The 19,958-nt window shown below is 34.5% G+C and overlaps 1 protein-coding gene across 3 annotated transcripts in view; it reads right to left on the bottom strand.

The window, feature by feature from the left end:
• The window catches only part of LOC150108580 (latrophilin Cirl-like), a 780,008-nt gene that overhangs the window by 423,398 nt on the left and 336,652 nt on the right, over window positions 1-19,958 (bottom strand). Inside the window, exon 1 of one of the 3 annotated variants that reach the window (XM_090416025.1) lies at window positions 14,649-14,750. The exons of the other annotated variants lie outside the window; for them this stretch is intronic. The gene's annotated coding sequence lies outside the window, so the exon portion shown is untranslated. Of the gene's footprint in view, window positions 1-14,648; window positions 14,751-19,958 lie in introns of those variants that run through there. 3 annotated transcript variants of the gene reach the window in all.

Here is a 19,958-nt window from a genome sequence, read left to right as displayed (position 1 = left end):
TTAAAGTCACAATCAGAATTTTAAAAGATATTCTCAAATGTCTGTGCGATATTAGTATAAGAAACATCGTTTCATTATAAGACTTATCACAATCTCGATATATCATGTAATTTAACATCATTATTGTTTTTAAATATTTTGCATTTAAATAAAATATTAACCTTAAACACCACTACGCTAAATTACGAAAGTTCCGTTTTGAAATTTACTTTAAATAAAATGATGAAACAAATAAAATTAGTAATCCTAACGAAAAGAGGCTTACATTGTATTGATAATGATACCGTACAAGACACAAAAAGAAGTTTTGCTGTACACAAATGCAAAAGCATATTATAATCGTGTTGTCAAATACCATTGTTATACTGCAACCCAAAATTCATTGTTACAAGAATTCATTGTTGAAAAAAAAAAGGAGCATATCACCAGATTAGAACACAGGGCTACTCGCATCAATAAAGTGATCATCGCTCACGTTAGAGACATATCTTAAGACGTATCTAGAGGATTCTTAACACAATTGGTTCATAAAGAAATAATATTAATCGCCTTCTAACAGCTGATGAAACGGAAGACAACATTAATTGTTATAAAATTGGGCTGTCATAAGTAATGCTCCAAATCATCGAAAGATACTTACTTGTAAAGGCGTGTCCATAACTGCCACGTCTTTTCTCTCTTATCTTACAATCGGATGGCTTCTGAGTCCTCACCAAAGCTAGCTACACGTACGGACTTTGTAGCCATTCCCTTTTATCTGCCATATTTTATGTCACCATGATTGAAATTAATGATGTCTCGTTCGTAGGAGAAACCCTACAAATTGCTAGCATACATGGGAACAGTCCATGACTGATCAATCAGCCACTGAATCACCTTAGGGGCCACCTGCTTAGATGTCACATAAGTACCGAGGCAATACTATAATAATTATAATCTCTTATACCCTACTGTAATTGGTTTGGCTCCGCCTTTATTTGGCTCTGTGTAAACCTTAGATGTTTCAGAAAACTAATTGACTTAAAATCATCTAAAAGAATCCTTAAAAATGAATTTATTAATACTATTTCAATGGAAGATTTCGGTTGTGATATCATTCTTGCTTGGGGGATTACATCAACGAAATATTCCTTGCCAAAAAGAATCGTGTTAATCATGACAACATACACATTGGTTTATACATTAAACATCTATTTATCTCTATCTATCTAACTCTGTCTACAAACACGACAATCAAACACAAGGAATTGAAAACAAAATAATAATAAAAACTATTACGTGATGGTCTTTTTAGACTTCTTATTAAATTGGAATACAAGGCTAGTTTTACTGTGAATTAGAAATGATGTAACAACAAAAAAAAGAACCGAGATAATTACTCAAATGTGATAGATGTCTAACAGTCACTACTGATTTTCGTTTTTCATTATTGTTTACAACAATACAACCCAAAGTTAAATTGCAGATTGTCACTATGGACTATAGTTACTAGATATTACTAATGGGAAAGATTATTCAGCAGGACACAGGGTAGGCTAAGACGAATGGACAGTTAGCATGATGACCTCAAAGTTAAATCGAAAATGATTTGTGATCTATTTCCGCGTAACTTTTCCATATTTTAAAGAAATTTTAATAATATATATTAATAATGTTCAAATAATAATGGACATATTTTAATAATGTCCATGAAAATATCTATAGAATCACACAACGGAAATCAGTATATATGCTGAGAGAGCGGAGGAGAATTAATGAATGATTAGTAGCATTCCTAATTGCTATCGGGTTGAACAGAAGATAAAATTCTTAAAGTTTTGGAGGAATCATCCTAAATGGAAAAGAGAGAGAGAGAATCTCTCCTTGAGGATGTTGAAGTAGTTACCGATATGGCATGTTTATGATCAAAAAAGACAACTTCAATTTCCTCTTTCTTGACATTGGACATTTAATATTTAATGAATATTTGCAGATATTCTAAAAGATCGTGTTTGCATATTGCATCAAGTGGGATGATGGGATGATGACGATGAAGAGCAAGAAAAGAAGGAGAAGTGAAGAGAATGTCATCTTTAAATCTGTTAATATTAATGAGATATGTATTCAGTAAAAGAATATTTAGATCTAATTGGATTTTCTTAATTGATAGCAGAATAAAACCGAACTAAAATAAAACTAAGCATCACTTAAAATCCGTCTAATAGCGGCAACGATGTGCAGTACCTAAGTGGCGCTTAAGGCCAAAGAGCTGCCAAGTATGCTTGTCTTTTGTAACCATAATTTTTGGGATAAAGTACTTAATCTCCGGGAGGAAACCCTGCCACCTGCATACTCACATGAAGATAGAAAAGCCCTGATAGAATTTTTTCGCATTTCAGACGTGATTTGAACACAAGTTTTTCAACGGGGGGGGGGACTTCGTCGAAATCCATCTTATTTTCGTGCAATTAAATTTCTTAATTAGCAGATCAGACCTAATCAGGAGAGCATTAATCGTTAAGCATAATGCGCAAGTCTGTGCAGCTCTAAAGAACAAGAGCCCCCTCCCCCTATCCGTCCCTTTAGTAGGTTTGCACGACGTCGTTGAAAGGTTTACAAAGATTGTGAATCAATGTTCAGAAAAAGCGAAGGAAAGAGAAAGATTGATTCACATACTTAAATGGTAATTTAACTTTATTATTAGACTATTCAAAGAAGAAAAAAAAAGTTTCTTCTTTATATATTTCGTATAAATTTCATGATTTCTCACTTTGTATTAAAAATTATAACGAGATAAAATATTTGTTTATCCGCAATTTCATTTGAAATTTACGATTTGCTGGTCCCTTAACGGACTGTCAGCACGAGGTTCTTCGGTGTTTTAATCGGATAGGAGTTCCATGTACGCTTAAAATATCAAACCGAAAAATATGGATAAAGTAGCTGACTAAACTTTGCATATCCATGCACTTCATTTCATATAACTTACAACTTTATAAGTTATGTTTCGTATCACATGACATCATGATGGCAGCAGAACTGTCATCGCCATCAGCTTCCAATATTTTGCAATTTTTTTTTTTTTTTTGACGCCATCTTCATTTCTGCATTGTGTGACAATCTAGGGATCGTTCCAACATTGCTTTATGATTACGTGGGGGATAAGTTAACGTTACTCATCACTGCTGTAAAATATTGGATTTTTATTTTTTATTTTTTAGGAGTGGCGTCATTATTCCATTAAGACAACTGCGATGGATCCTAAGACTAATGCACATTAAAGTTGAAGGGTACCGAAACACTAATACCGCAGATGGTTTTTAAGTAGAAGTGGCTTATAATTCTAACGCGACGTTTTTTTTTTTTTTTTTTTTTTTTTTAAGTAGCAGTGACTGATCACATGCTATCTTATGGCCTAATGGAGAATAGCAAATGGGGGTATTCTACCATTAAGAAAGTAGCACACAAAGTAATGAAATTAATTCTCCCAAAATGGAAAGAGTTTTACACTTTTTTATTAGTGTAAATGGATTTCTTTCATTTTAATTATTTTTTAAACATTCAACAGACAGCACATGCATAACGACATAAAACGAGAAATGATAACCAAGTCGTTTTTCCCAATCTGTTAGCAGAATATTCAGTTAGTTAACTTTTCATGTTATTAAGTTTATATACGAATGTAATCCCTTAAAGGTTGCAAATGGCAATAATTTTAACGACATAAAGAATATTGGAAAACAGTTATCACAAATTGCAGAAGCCTCTATTCCATTCATTTTGCACTTCCAATGTCGCTATGACTGGATAAATTTTGATGAAATTTGGTATTTGTAATCCTCACTAAATTTTTGCTGACAGTCTTAATTTTGATTTTTACATTATTTTATATAAATGCATTAAATTTAATATTTGAGATTTCAACTAAACTTTAGTCTAGAATTGCAACTTTGGTTTAAATCAAAATGAATTTCTTAGCAAAATTATGCAAAAACAGTTTCAAAAGACGCGAAGTTATATGATAAAAATCAAAACAAACTTTAAACACCACAAAGAAAAATATATAAAAAAAAAACTCAAGTTCAATTGTGATAATCCGTGACGTCACAATATAAGAATGCAATCGCGAACTCCACTTGTATATTTGTAACCAATCATTTCTATTCTTGCGTAAACTGAAAAGCAGTGTATTTTCTCATTTGGGTAAAATCGTCGTGTATTTCTTCGTAAAAGTTTTGGACGAAGTGTATATCCATCATATTTTACACTTGTGTGTGTACGTGATGTCAGTTTAATGTATCAATGAATGCAAACAATATTGCCAAACCACAGTTATTACATTCCACTGTAACTCAGCTGAAGTTTGCTTGTTAAAATGGCCGACCCAGCTTCGGTCTTTTTCTCGTTTCCTTTGTTGGATAGCACGATAAAGCGCACCTGGTGGTATGCGATGCATTGATAGATGAGAAACATTGTTCAGGCCACCAGGGTGAAGTCGAGGTTCACATCAAGTCATGTCTGCCTTTATAATTTATTAATTCTCGGTGGGCCGCACTTTCTGATAAGTCTGAGGCTCGGATTTCTTGAGTGGCCGTGAGTTAAGCAAGGCGGAGCGCTCCATCATTCACACGAGATGCAGAGAAGCTTCGGACAGATCATATTTTTTCCCTTCTCCGCCACGGGAATAATAAAGGGCCTCGAATAAGCAAAAAAAAAAATAATAAAATAAATTAAGAAATAAATAAAAAAATAAAATAAACAAAAATGATTATTATTTTTCCCCCCCTCATTCCGCTCGGAATATGAACGACGTTATCGTGACCTTCCCTGTCGAGGATGTTGACCTCTTGCTCCCGACGATCACTGTGCACAATATGCGTCTCGAATTACAGTTCTGCCTACATGCCAGTAAATCGGTGTCAAAACGCCCGTTTGGCGTTTCTAAGTGCGTAAACTAACTTATCAAGTTTCACACGTAAAGAAAATGCACCAGACGTAAACAAACAAACAAACAAATAAAAAAAAATGATAAAAAAAACAGAAGAACGAAAAAAGTCCTCAAATGTCTCTCTCTGGAGAATCGAGTGTTGTTATAGATTCACCAGAGAGAGAGAGGAGACAGGTGTGAATTCAGCACGCATAAATATGTTTGCGGTGTTGGGTTTACTCTGGCGGAAGTGATCCTAAGGCCATCTCGAGCTAGCATTACATCCGGCGAACTCGCATTGTCTGGATCTTTTTGTCTTGTATACCCTAAGGTAACCAATGTCTCCGCTCGTAGTGTAGCCTTTTTTGATGGAGTGTTGAGTTAACCGACAAACAGATATAACATCTGAGATTTGCCAAAAAGCACGCAGAACGCGAAACTTTTCCGTCCGTATGGCGATATTATGACATTACTGCTCGAAGCGAGATGGCGAGGAAAAAATTACTTTGGGCTGTCAGTGTACTAAAAGATAATTAAGCATCCTGTTTGATGAATAGTTAAAGAAATCCATTGATGTTGGTTCTATTATCAAATGAACTGATGGAGATGGTTATATTAGACGTCTGTACCACTAAAAGGATAACAGCAGATTGTCTTATAAAACATGCGTTAATTCTTTGCATTACGCTAACTAACAAAATCTAAGTCTAGTTGCATGCCAAATAACTTCACAAAGGCGTTAAAAGATTCTATATGTTTCTTTGTCATATATATAACAATAATGTTCGAATCAAATATATGACATTATGACTCTTTTACACAATTTAAAATATAATTTATTTATTTCGTTTAAAAATAATAATGTAAATTATATTCTTCTTAAGAAAAAAGTTAAACATTTTAAATAGTTTAAAATATTTCCTAATAATTGCAAAAAATACAACACACCTTTAAATATTGTATATAATGTTAATTAATTCTAACAATGAACTTTAAAATTATAATTTAAAATTATAATATTAGAGATAGAGTCGAAGAGTCCTTTTTAGGACTTCCAGGGTAACAATTAGCAATGCTGAACCGAGGAAGTAAACTGAGGTTCGGCTGTTGCTGTTATCCTGGGTGTGAGTTTTTGAGTTCGCTCCCTTAGGGTTTTTGCCTTAAGGGAGCACCTTGAGTCTCCGGGGAAGGTGTTCTCCGGCACGGCCCGCTGAGGGGTTCTTGTCGGTGAATTATTTTCCTCGGAATTTGAGCGGTTCTGCTCAGGAGTCGGGGAGCCCATCGGGGTGCTAGGATGGGGCGGCCGACACTGAGTGGAACCAACGCTGAGCGGTTCTGCTTAAACGGGGAGCCCGTCGGGGTGCTTGGACGGGGCGGCCGTCAATGAGTGGAACCAACGCTGAGACATGGACGGTCTTTCGCCCACTATGGAGTGGCCTAGAGATCGTCCGATTTTTTGAGATTTTACCCTTTACTTACTAATCAGGGTAACAATTAGCAATGCTGAACCGAGGAAGTAAACTGAGGTTCGGCTGTTGCTGTTATCCTGGGTGTGAGTTTTTGAGTTCGCTCCCTTAGGGTTTTTGCCTTAAGGGAGCACATTGAGTTTCCGGGGAAGGTGTTCTCCGGCACGGCCCGCTGAGGGGTTCTTGTCGGTGAATTATTTTCCTCGGAATTTGAGCGGTTCTGCTCAGTAGTCGGGGTGCTAGGACGGGGCGGCCGACACTGAGTGGAACCAACGCTGAGACATGGACGATCTTTCGCCCATTATGGAGTGGCCTAGAGATCGTCCGATTTTTTGAGATTTTACCCTTTACTTACTAATCAGGGTAACGAATGGCAATGCTGAACCAAGGAAGTTAACTGAGGTTCGGCTGTTGCTGTTATCCTGGGTGATGAGTTTTTGAGTTCGCTCTCTTAAGGTTTTTGCCTTAAGGGAGCACTTTGAGTCTCCGGGGAAGGTGTTCTCCGGCACGGCCCGCTGAGGGGCTTTGTCGGTGAATTATTTTCCTCGGAATTTGAGCGGTTCTGCTCAGTGGTCGGGGAGCCCAACGCTGAGATATGGACGGTCTTTCGCCCACTATGGAGTGGCCTAGAGATCATCCGATTTTTTGAGATTTTACCCTTTACTTACTAATCAGGACTTCCAGGGTATAATATTAGAGATAGAGTCGAAGAGTCCTTTTTAGGACTTCCAGGGTAACGAATGGCAATGCTGTACCAATGAAGTTTAACTGAGGTTCGGCTGTTGCTGTTACCCTGATGAGTTTCGAGAGTTCGCTCTCTTAGGGTTTTTGCCTTAAGGGAGCAATTTGAGTCTCCGGGGAAGGTGTTCTCCGGCACGGCCCGCTGAGGGGTTCTTGTCGGTGAATTATTTTCTTCGGAATAAGTGGTTCTGCTCGGTGGTCGAGTTTCACTGAGTGGAACCAACGCGGAGATTTGGACGGTCTTTCGCCCACGAATGAGTGGCCTAGAGATCGTCTGATTTTTTGAGATTTTACCCTTTACTTAAACAGAGGGTAACGAATGGCAATGCTGTAGCCAATGAAGTTCTAACTGAGGCTCGGCTGTTTCTGTTACCCCGTGGGACGCTGAGTTTCGCTCTCTTAGGTTTGCTCCCGGTGAGAGGGAGGTTTGCCTGAGAGAGCATTTTGAGTTTCTTGGGAGGGTGTTTTCCGGCATGGCCCGGTGAGGGGCTGTGTTGGTGGTTGGAGAGCCCGTCACTGAGTAGAGCCAACGCTGAGTTAGGCGGTCTTTCGGCCACTATGGAGTGGTCTAGGGATAATCTTAAATTTTTAGAGTTGCCTTTACTCATCGGCAAAGCTGTAGCCAATGAAGTTCTAACTGAGGCTCGGCTATTGCTGTTACCCTCCTGCCATGATCAGAGCTTTATATATATTTATATAGCTCAATAATACACTGTCCTCTACAGATAACGGGGAATATGAAAAGCATTCTTGTTTCGCCCATCTAGACAGTCCTTTTAAGGACTAAAATTATTATGAAGATACAAGGGAATAATTTCTTTCGTAAAAAAGTAGAGAAGCAAAGGTGCACAAGGGTGTTCCTGTGTACCTACCTCTATCTGTTATACCAGGGTAACGAATGGCAAGTGTAGCCAATGAAGTTTTAACTGAGGCTCGGTTATTGCCGAGCCTCAGTTAAAAATTATGAATCTACACAGACCTATGGCAACCCGTCGTTGGGATCTCATCAAGATTTTAAGCAGGCAAACTACAGCTCATTCTCAAAGGCCATAATAATACTGGTAGTTGAGACTGAGCCGAAGCAACTATTGTTTCAGTTCGATCTCAAAATAACTCATCACATTCCAGTAGTTGACTTTCAGCTTGTTATTAGTTATGTTACAAGCAAAAGTGTTATAAGCTTGTGGTGACCCCAAAGGAATTAAATATTAATGAAAAATATATGAGTAATAAAGAGCAAAATCCGAGTTTCCTGGAGGAAAATGTATTTGCCTCCATATGTAACTGTTAAAAGTTGATTATAGAAATCCCATTGGAAGAATTGTTTGTAGCCTAACCTTTCTCAAGATTTACAGTGAAAGTTTACTGGCTAACATGCTGGAAGATGGTAGAGGAGGTTCAAAATTTTAACAGCCTAAGATACGCGGATGACACTGTTCAATTTTTGGCAACAAAGCTGAAAGAAGTAAAAGAGTAAACAATAATAAAATTTAATCTTAAAAAAACAATGGTTATATACAAGAAGGGAGAACGAACAAGGAAATGTGATTCCACTTACTTTATATATGGAAAGAGCAAAGAAGGGACGTCAATGTACATCAGTAGGGAAAAAACCTTAAAATACTTATAAGTCTGTTTTCTATAAAACTGTGTATGTGGACTGTTTGTTTATGGAGGGTTTAAGGAAAAAATTCGTGTTTGTAACACTGATGTTAGTGAAATGACGTTAATTTTTAATAATTTTGGGAATAATTTCTTTCGCAAAAAAAGTACAGAAACAGAGGTGCACAAGGGTATTCCTGTGTACCTACCTTTACCTGCTATCCAATATTCCTTGTCAGAAGATGCTTAAACTGGATGGTAACAACTTAGTTACAGTTAACACTTCCATAACACAATTTCATCATTTTTTTTTTCCTTGCAAAAAGATCGCAGTTGATAATGCTTAGCTTAACAATCAAGACTCTCTTCTCATGCTAACTCTAATTCCTAGTCTTTCCTGGAATAATGACAATTTTCTCTCTTCAACTACTGTCTTATCCACTGTCGGTTTTCTCTTCATATCTCTTTTGCAGATAATTTCAATGAGGAGACTGTTAATCAGAACTAGCATCCACGATCAACAGTTGTCTAACAATCTTTTGCAGAATTACTAACACGAACTAACTACTTTCCTTCATCTTACTACATACCTCGGTTCTGTGGAACAATCTCCCCATGAAGTATTTCCCGAAGACTTACAATCTCCACTTCTTCAAAAAAGAATATCAATAGATTACCTTGCTATAGACTCCTGTCTACGCATAGCATTGAAAGGATAGATGAAAATGAACCATGATTATATAAGTGGATAAAGCCAGAAATTTTTATGACAAGATGCTCTTTCCTTCATTTTGTATCACCAAAACTCCAATGTTTAGTCGAGCTTCTGCGGGATCTAAGATCAAAAATAAAATATGAGATGCGGTCTTAATCCAGCAAAGGAAATTACATTTTAATATTCCAAATAAGTTTGGAAATTTAAATTAAACTATACCGATGTCAGTTTTCAGAACAAATCAAAAGATATGAAAATAATTTAGAATACAGAACGAATATATGTAAAGTAATCTTTGCTTGTAATGAGTGGCTTTCGATTTCCTCAAAACTACACCACAAGAAAAAAAGTTATACAAGGAATGGGAAAGAAATGCAGAATTAGACGATATCAAAACCCAATTAATTTACGACTAAATAATAAGAAAAAACAAAGCTCAAATAACATTAAGCATAATAAAATCGTACACAGTTGAATTCAAGAACTCGAAGCACTTTACAAAAAAAAAAAAAAATCTTAAGCGTTTTTTTTTCCTTTTTTTTTTTTTTATCGAGAAGGGTATTACAAAAAATGCAAAGGATATCAGAATAAAACACTCTGGAATAGTGAACAGTACATACGAATTTCTAAAGTTATCTAAATAAATTTGAAGAGCATCTTTATTACCATAAGATAAACATAATCAAAATATCATATAAGGAAAAAAAATGAAGAAAAAACAAATTACTCTAACCTACAGTGAAATACATAATAACAACTAGAATCACCGATAGTACAACGCGCTAATAAGTCAAGTTTGGGGATTTAAAACAAGCTGTTGGCTTAGCATTAAGTGCTGAAAGAGCCGCTACTTGTTGGTCTATGGATATAATTGATAAAGTGACTACTTAACGTACTATCTGTTAATTTGGTTTGTTGCTACTGTACGTCACAGCGCATTTTCATAGCGTACGTGTAATAGGGTGCAAGAGAGCAGAGTGAGAGAGATATTAATACACATCATCGTTCTCATTCTATGATTCAAGTGTATCATAGAATGTGTCCTTTAACGAAGAAAATAATCAGAACAATGGATTAATTCATAAACAATGAGTAGTTCTGTCCCTGAACAGGTTCCACAGATGGTAATCACAGTATTCTAAGTACACATAAACAATAGACCTTCGGAGCTAAACCGGACATGACGATATGGGTGGGACACATCACATGTGTTTGTCCCATTTGTTCGCGTCCAGTCTGGGACAGGACAACTAAAGTAAACCAAACAGAATTGTTTTATAATTAGAAAAATTAGACTGAAAAAGCGAAGTAAGTTTTTCATCAGATAACTTGATCTAATACGTAAAAGTTGATGAGATGGGACAGAAAGAAATTTAAGAAATTGTTCTGTCGTTTTTAAGAACGTTTGCGAATATACTTGCCAGCATACATCGATTTTTATACAAACATTAAAATAGTATTTACATAAAACCGTCTCAGTATTAATTTAATATTTTTTTTTTTTTTAAAGTAAAATAATTTATGTTTTTAGTACTGTTAGTGAAAAATATTCCTTTCCTAAGGATTGATAAATATCTTTAACACATTCGAATATTTTGTGTCTAAAGAATTTATTCCCAGAATCTTCACGATTTGATCAAACTGGTAGAAATTTATAAATATTAAAAAAATAAAGTGAATAAATTTTTTTGTAATTAAATAATAATATTGATTAAATAAAAAAGTAATTAATTATATTTCTTAAGTTAATGAAAAGGAAAGGAAAATAAAAAAAAATGAAAATAAATAATACACCATTATATTTTTACTAAAGAAAATTTTGAAATGAAAATTGCAGTAGGCATTCATTTACCTATGCAAACTGTAGTTAGATCTGTGGATGTATGATGTATTTGTACATGCTGTCTCAGAGAGAAAGAAAGAGAAGTTTTCGTTATGAGATTTCTCAGACTTCTGGTTGGATCGGAAAAGATGAATAAAACGAAAGACATTCGAAATATTTTCAAATCTCGAAACAGAGTTGGAAGAAACTGAAAATTATACAAAAGAACAGAAAATGAAAGGAAAGGAGGATGTTAAAGAATTTGCAATGCTGTATCGACCGACAGAGAAAAGAGACGAGGAAATGCCAAGCAAAAGCTAGAAGTTATGCTGAGATTGAAACAAGAGAAGAATCTGCCCATGTAAAAGTTCAATAGAGTATAATTAAAAATTCCTTAAAAAAAGCGAGATTGAAACATCAACGTGATTTATATACAGAAGTAATTTGCTGAAATATCGATGGTTCTTGTATATAAAAAAAATCACTTTATATCAAAGTCCTCAAAATTATTATTGAGCGAACAATAATAATAAAAACATTATCTAAAAATTATAATCAAGTAATAATATGGCTCATTTTAGCTGCTTTTTGGGCCTATTTGATGATCATTCAAAATCACTTTATCGGAGATAAAATAATTTTTATTATACAGTTCAAAGTGGGTGTTTAAATTAATCAAATGCCTTCGTAAAAGATGCATTTATATACAACTATATTCGTTGTTTTATAACAATGTTCTCATTTGAAGATAATCTCATTTACCTAATCTATAACGCGATTAAGGCCGCATTATAAATCAGTTTACATTTGTCAACTTCAGCCTTCAGTTTGATTTAAAATTTTATAAAATTGATTCGAATTTAAAAGTAACTGAAAATCACAATAAAAACAACAACTGGAATTGATGTGTTATGCAACGACATCAATTTCAATTACTTCATTTCAAAAAAGAATAACATAAAAATTCATGTTATATATATATATATATCACTATAAAATAAAAATAGCATCATAAATACATTTCCATATATATGCATTCGTTTAAAATTCAATATTTAAAGAAAAAAGATGTACGTCATCGTTCATATAAGAATGAACACATCGAAATGAAGAGGGGGAGGAAAAATAATATAACAAGATAATCCGTCGAAACGAAACGCACAAAAAAAAAAAAAAAATTGCCCAACTGATAAAGAATTTCCAATTTTATATTCTTCGTATAGGATTATGTATGAGCACTTCTTATTTTCTTGAAAAGTTGTATCGTGAAAACGAAATGTAATGTATGTGTTGGTGGTGGATTGAAGTGCGCGCGCACGACTATAGACGTTAGCGGCAGAATAATAAAAATAGCATCTTGAAAACAAGAGTTTATTGAGGTTGCAAACCATCTGATGAAAGAAAACAAAACAACAACAACAAAAAAAAAATTATCTTTCTTATTCCTCGCCAAGCAGATGTTTTGAATCTTCCTTCGATGCTGTAACAGGGAGCGGAGAATATCCCATTACGGTCGAATTTCCACCTTATTTATGTTGCCTCTAGGTCTGAATTTGAGGAGATAAGAGTAGCTGTCTAATATTTCTAAAGTATCAGAAAAATATTAACTTCCCCACGATTTATGTGAGGCTTTCAGCTTATTCTGTAGAAGCATAATGATATTAGACAATAGAGAACTTCAGAACAGACGTACTTAACACACTAAACAGACGTACTAGCAGCTAAAAATATCTCCCTTTCGACATCTGAGGGATGGTTTACATGAATACAAAATTAGTTTGACAAATGTAAACTCACTTGAAAAACTTTTACCGAGATTTTATATTTTCCTCTTAAACAAAATGCATTTTGTATTGGCACGGAATTGAAGATGGCGAGGCTTGTGTGGTATATTTATGCTGTTGTCCCTCTCGGACACTCCCTTTTCCCCTTCACTAGAAAGCATATTCCCTTCTGGGAACTGTATGAGGACATTTATCAACAGCCCGACTCCACCTATTCCTTGTTTTTGTTTTGACAAAAGCACTGAAATCAAGGGAACCGTCGACTGCTTTAATCTATCCCACCAATTACAGCTGAGTGTAGTGAAAAGAAGATTAATGGGGGTGTATTACGGAAGAACTTAACACTTGAGTTTCGTTTTCAATGCAAAAAGAAAAGTTTCAAATAATAATAACTCCACTGTATCTCCGGCTATTGAATTAAAATAGGAAAAAAAAAAAATCGTTACTTCAATAACAATAAAAATATTCGGAAAGTATGAAATAATGTATATAAAGATTATTAACAGCATTAATATTTCATTATTTCTATCGAGATGAAACGATACATGGTTTAAAGAGAACTGCACAGCGTGAGTGAGTTGGAAGCTTCATTTTGCTTCGCTAGTCAACAATTAAATGATTGCGCAAATAATCGTCTGCTGCAATTATTAATTGTTGTGCATCAATGCTGGCAGTGATATGGCACTCTTTTGTTAGCTTTCCACTACGGTTGTTTATCATTAATTAATGTTGGTTTTATACTGCATTTTTAGACATCACGTGAATTGTTTATTTTAACAGGCAATTATTTTTATTTTGCATACATTAACTTTTTTTTGTAAATTAAACTGAGTGAGTAGCGCAAATAGTACTCATTTTCTATGAAGTAAATTTCTGTTATTCTCCTATTTCTTGGAGAAAATGTAAACAGAATATTTTTCTACTAAAGTTTGATGTAGAATTTTTATTTTTTAATGTTGTCGTACGGGAAATTATAATGTCTTCTTCTGGGAATAAAAACACGTTATTTTGAAGTTGCTTTTAAGATACTAGAATTAATTACACTTTTTCTTTTTGTTTTACCTCATTTTACAAGAATTTAATTCAAGAAAAAAAAAACTTGAAATACCTCTTGTATCTAAGAGTGGTATTAACAATATTTTCACCTATTAAAGCAATATTCTAGCATCCTATTATGAAATATTTTTTTTGTAACTCTGAACACCAGATTATGCAGAGCCATCTGGTGTTCAGATTTCGGCCTAATATCTTACTTAATTATAAAGTATTATTAATTTTTTTTCTCTTTTTTTTTTTATATGTGCATGCATCAGTTTTGACAAATCGGTGACTAAAGTAGAATAAAAGTTAGGAATTCTGAAATATAAACCCCTGGATTAGTAATGGGCGTTTAGAATAAGAAGGGAGTTCTCAATGTCGTGATCTGTTGTCAATGAAAGTCAGCACTTTCAGAAGTACCTCCAGCAGCTGTTGGTTCACAAAATCTACTTCATCCCCCCCAAATCATCTAAAGACTTTATTACATTCCTGAGAGGGTATAAGGAGGGAGGGGATTCTATGTCGCTGACGAATGCGAGACGAACAATTTTCTATGGCTAATAAGATCACGTACCTCACACATTCTATCTATCTCGCCCTATCTCTCTTTCTTTCTAGCAGCTGGACGGAGGTGAAAGCAGGAGAAGACAACTAGGGGCGACCACACCCCGACGACGGACCAATACACTCCACGAAGCACGGCAATAGAAAGACGGTAAAAACAAACGGATCTATTCCTGAGGACCTGTCGGCACGAAGTGCAGCAGCTGACTTACACAGCGTCCGGAGATTCACGCCCGCAAGACGGACGAAGGAACCATTCTAAATGAAGGGAGAGCGAGAGGCGTAGATATGTGTCGGAAGCTCATCTCTCAATGAGTGCGCGTTCAAAGTGTTTTAATACTTATCGTTAATCTTCCACACGTTGGCGATATCGGAACGAATTCCATGCTTCAGTATGGTTGATCAAGATAGTTGAGTCTATCTTTCTGTCGTTTTCTCATCAGAAAAACGTTCTACGTTTTCTGTTTTCATAATAATGCAACGCTGTTCAAGGAGTGGTAAAAGCATCTCTATTCTAGTGCTTAAAATATAATAAAATTGGATTATAAGCATGCGTAATATTGTGACCTTATTATTAGGGAACCATGACGTCACCTTTTTCCACAGCGCTTGTTTGTCTAACGCAGTTTTTACTAAAAGCGATACAGTTTTTTACCTTTCCAAACGATAACTGCTGGATGAGGGAATTAATTGACTTTATTTTAGTTCCATTTGTGGCTAAATTTTTTCGAATACTATAACAATAACTGCACTTAAGAATGACTCAACAGAGAGATTTTTATTAACTTTAAAAATAAACGTTAGTATCGAACAAACGCTCCGTTTTGTAAGCAATTGCAGTTGGAATTAAAGCAGATAGTATAGCTGCCGTTGTCATGGTTACTTAGTCGATGAAAAGAACGACTGTAATTTTTTTTTTCTTCAATTTATTTTATTTTGTTTCGATGAGTGAAACACAACGTCCGAACACAGCCAAAGCTGATAAAGAACATCCCATCTCATAACATGAGTCTATTCTCTCGTTGTTGTTAATATTCTCAATATGAGGCGGTACTCTGCTACCTCGTGTCAGTTCACAATGGCTTTTCACATATTACTATTCAGAATATTTCATCATCATCTGTTTTTGGATATCATTCCCGTTATTAATAATCAGACCAGGGTGGTTATCCATAACAGCCGATCTTATAAAGCGTTCAAGTCTATCTGTACTTCTTTTCTATTCAATTTAGAAGTAACTTGCCTTGGTGATTTTGTGCTACGTACTGCTAATAAATGTTATGTTTTTCTTTATTATTATCATTATTATTAAGTATTGCAATACACGAAATTCACCTTGATGCCTTTCTCGACTAGAGTTGGTCCTGTCCTGCGTACCACGTTGGTCTTGCTATTAATTGGCAAGGATACGTCCAAATAGATTTAGAATTCACTCACTACACAAAAGTAGTTTTCTTTCACAATCATAGACATTAGCATGTTTCACTAAATTAGTTTTTAATTCAAAAAAGAGGGGGGGGGATGTTATTCTTCGTTCTTAAGAACCGAAGCGTGGACTCTAAAACATAACTCTTACCAAGAAGTTTAGATTTTAAAACTACTCCTGCACTAAAGTTTTAACATATATGACATAGATAATACAATACCATTTTATCTATCAAAAGCACTTTGCATAGCACAGGTCAGTAAAACTTATCATGCCTGTTGAGCTTTCTATTTACAGCAGTAAAAATATTTTAACTTGCAATCTTAAATAAATCGTACCTAGCTGAATACTCCTGAACTGTAGCAGAGGCAACTACTAGCATGTTCCATGATTTTTTAATAGTCGAAACTATTACAATTTTTTATTGGTGTCTTTATATTTATGTAATACTATAAATTATAATTTTTAAAAAATCAAAAATCTTTCTAATTTCTGAAAACTAATTTATCTTATTATATTATTTTATATAAAATACAGTTTTTTTAAAAAAAATACACATGTATTTTAATCTTATGAATAATTGAGTGTGTTCAGAAGGGAGATATAGTCAGCAACACAATGCTTTGATAAGTCATTGTTTCTTTATGGAAAGTGAGCTAACAATTACGTAATGGACAATAGCACAACTGTTTACGTTTGGTCAAACTATTCCAATTCGGTAGATATCATCACAGTCAAATTGTAGCCCTTTTCTTACATGGCCACAAGAGCGAAAGTCTCATCGCAGTTGACTGGACCAAAATGGTTCTGACCAATACTCAGAAATGGGTTCATACGGTCTATCAAAACTAAGATGGTCCAGCCTCTTAATGGGTAAATAGAAAAATTATTCTCTGTAAAAGTTTAGACATTTGGATTTTCTGCTAGACTTACTTAGTAATAGATCTATCTTAGAAATTTTTCTTCGAGACATATTTATCCCATCATGAAACGACAGATCATAGGATTAAGAAATACATTTGGATTAAGAAAAATCTCAGATAGTTTTAAAGAAAGTCAAAATTCTTTTAACTTCAAACGTCTTTTCATTGCGTGTATTAGACGTCAAAGTACTTTGACCAACGTAGACCCCCCCCCTTTCCTACGATTGCCGCAATAGATAGTGTCGGAAAGGTAAAAGCATGTCAAAGAAGAAAGGGGGAATGATAGAAATGAAGGGAGGGGGGTGAGGGACGTTAGCGATGTGTGTTTAACATTCCGTGGCATATGGGTGGTCGTTGGATCCGTGTTTGAGAAGAATCCCTATCCAAAACACAAACACGGAGTGACTTTGTGAAGACACCTGTTTCCGTTGTGCTTACATCTGCTGAATTTACCAACCTCGAACACTCATTCAACGTTTTTGACTAGATATTCTGGTTTTATTTTATTTTTCTAGTAGTGAACACAGGGGGCTTTGTTATTTTGTGTGTGTGTATGTGTCAGGATCGTTTCTTGTTTGCGTTTTGTATGTCTAGTTCACACTTCCCCCCCCCTCGACCCCCTGCACCGAGGATTACCGGGCACCAGCCTGTCCACGGACACTAAGCCAATTACTGGATTAGCGTGAAACGGGGCCTCACGAGCTGTTTGACGGTCATTGTTGTCTACTTGGCCAACAGAGATGGCTTAGACCAGTGACGACAGATTAATGTCTCGCCAGAGATTTTTTCCACTATTTTTTTTTTTTTTTTTCCTCTCCCGTCCACCAGTCAGGGAGATTAGTTACGTCTGGTACTGAATTGGAGCAACGCTTGTGGTTTAATTTACAAATCCGTAATCCTTGTAATCTTTTAACGTTATCAGCACGTGCAGCTCCATGACAGTATTTAACGAAAAATAAATAAAAATTTGATGAGTTCACTGTTCGATTATAATCAGTTTCCATCCCAGAGGGTCATTGATAAGAATGCTGTTTTTTGTTTTTATCCCCCCCCCCCTGCAGTTTCTGACGAGATTTTTATACTAATCACTAAACGAAAGTCAAATAGTTCTGATCAGATTATTATTTCTTGTTAAAACTTGTATTTCAGTGATTGCAATGAAATAAAGAAAGAAATAAACAATGTTCCATGTATCCAATTCACACACACAAAGATATGGTTTCGACGTATGCGGTAAGGCAATACGTTTGTAGTTAATAAATAAAAATGGAGTTTTGCTTTGTTACAGCCAACTTCACCTTCTGATAATATATATAATAATATATATTATTATATATATATATATAATATATATATATATATATATATATATATATATATTATTATATAATATATATATAATAATATATATTATTATATATATATTATATATATTATATATATTATATATATATAATAATATATAATAAGATCTCTCCTTGAATTAAAAAAATAATAATTTTTTACATTTCAATCATTATTGATTTATTTTCTCCCTAGATAGATTCGAATATATTTTAATAATATGTTTATTATTTTCATATAAATATTATGCATATGTGATTATACATAATATTTATAAATATACAATTCAAGTATACTACCAGCATTTTTTTTTTTTTTATGTGTAACCAAGCCGTACTCATACTTGTTACTAGAAAACTAAATTTGTGTGATACAGTCACTACAAAATCCAGTGACTGTATCTATGAGGGCTCCCATATAATGGTGTATGCTTGTCCTAATATATTAGAATTATAATAGGACATGATATATAAGTTATAGTGGTCTCTTATGATATACGTTTAAAATAAAGGTCAACGTTATTTAGTCCCGTGAGGTAGGCTCTCAATCTTTTTCTGAAAGCATATTCTGAGGTCATTCATTTGATTTCATTTTTGGGAATTTATTGTAGCTGCTTCTTGCTAGGTGTTCATAGGATTTATGGAAAATTTTCTTTGTTTGCCTTGGATATTACCAGCAAATTCCAGCCACAGTTTAAACTTTATATACGAAAAACTTACAGCGTTACAACAATAAAGATAGTGTAATCGCAAAATATTATGAATGCCAAACAAATCGTTGCGAAGTCAGTAATGGATATAGCTCTAATTATTCTACTTTGCATTCCTATCAAAGGAAGCAGATTGTTGTAGTTATCTCTGCCATCAACAGGTAATACCATATTGCAGTGAGGAATTTACCCAAGAATAGTATAAGCATCGCATCTAAGAAGTTGCATTTACAAATTTTTTAACAAAATATATTCTGTTAATTACGAACCTCAACTTATTTGTTAAAAATGTGATGTGGGAGTTCCCTTTCAGATTACTATCGATATGGATGCCCCAAATACTTGACTGATTTTATGATTTTGACTAAGCTACAGTTGCAATTTCAATATCACTATATTTCGTTTCATGCCATTTTATGTTTAATCTAACTTATCTGTACTACAGATAAGCGTGAAGTACATATATCTCGTTTTATCGGTATTAATTTTAAGACCATTATTGCTAAATCACTTATTTAGTTTCAGCATATCATGATTAATCTGATTTTCTAGTTTCTCGAGGATCGTTTCGGTGTACACTAATGCTGTATCATCAGCGAACGATATAATTTTGCCAAAAAGTTTGTATTCACACAGATCATTAACATATATTAAAGACAGAATGGATCCTAGCACCGAACCTTGCGGGACTTGGTATTTTATTATTTTTGTTGAGCCATTGAATGTGCCGTAGCTGGTATATTGTTTTCTATTATTCAGATAGGATCTGAACCAGCCATTAGTAATTCCTCTAATGCCGTATTTGGCCATTTTCAGTACTAGTAAGTTAGTGATGAACGCAGTCGAACGGCTTACAGATATCAAGAAAAACGACTGCTGTGTACATTCCTTTATTTATTCCACTATAAAACTGTTTTA

The sequence above is a fragment of the Typopeltis vanoorti genome, chromosome 3 (assembly GCF_054136105.1).
Source record: "Typopeltis vanoorti isolate ZY-2024b chromosome 3, IOZ_Tvanoo_1.0, whole genome shotgun sequence".
Classification (NCBI taxonomy): Eukaryota; Metazoa; Arthropoda; class Arachnida; order Uropygi; family Thelyphonidae; genus Typopeltis; species Typopeltis vanoorti.
Note: the sequence above shows the minus strand (reverse complement) of the source record. Positions and strands in the feature narration are given on the sequence as shown.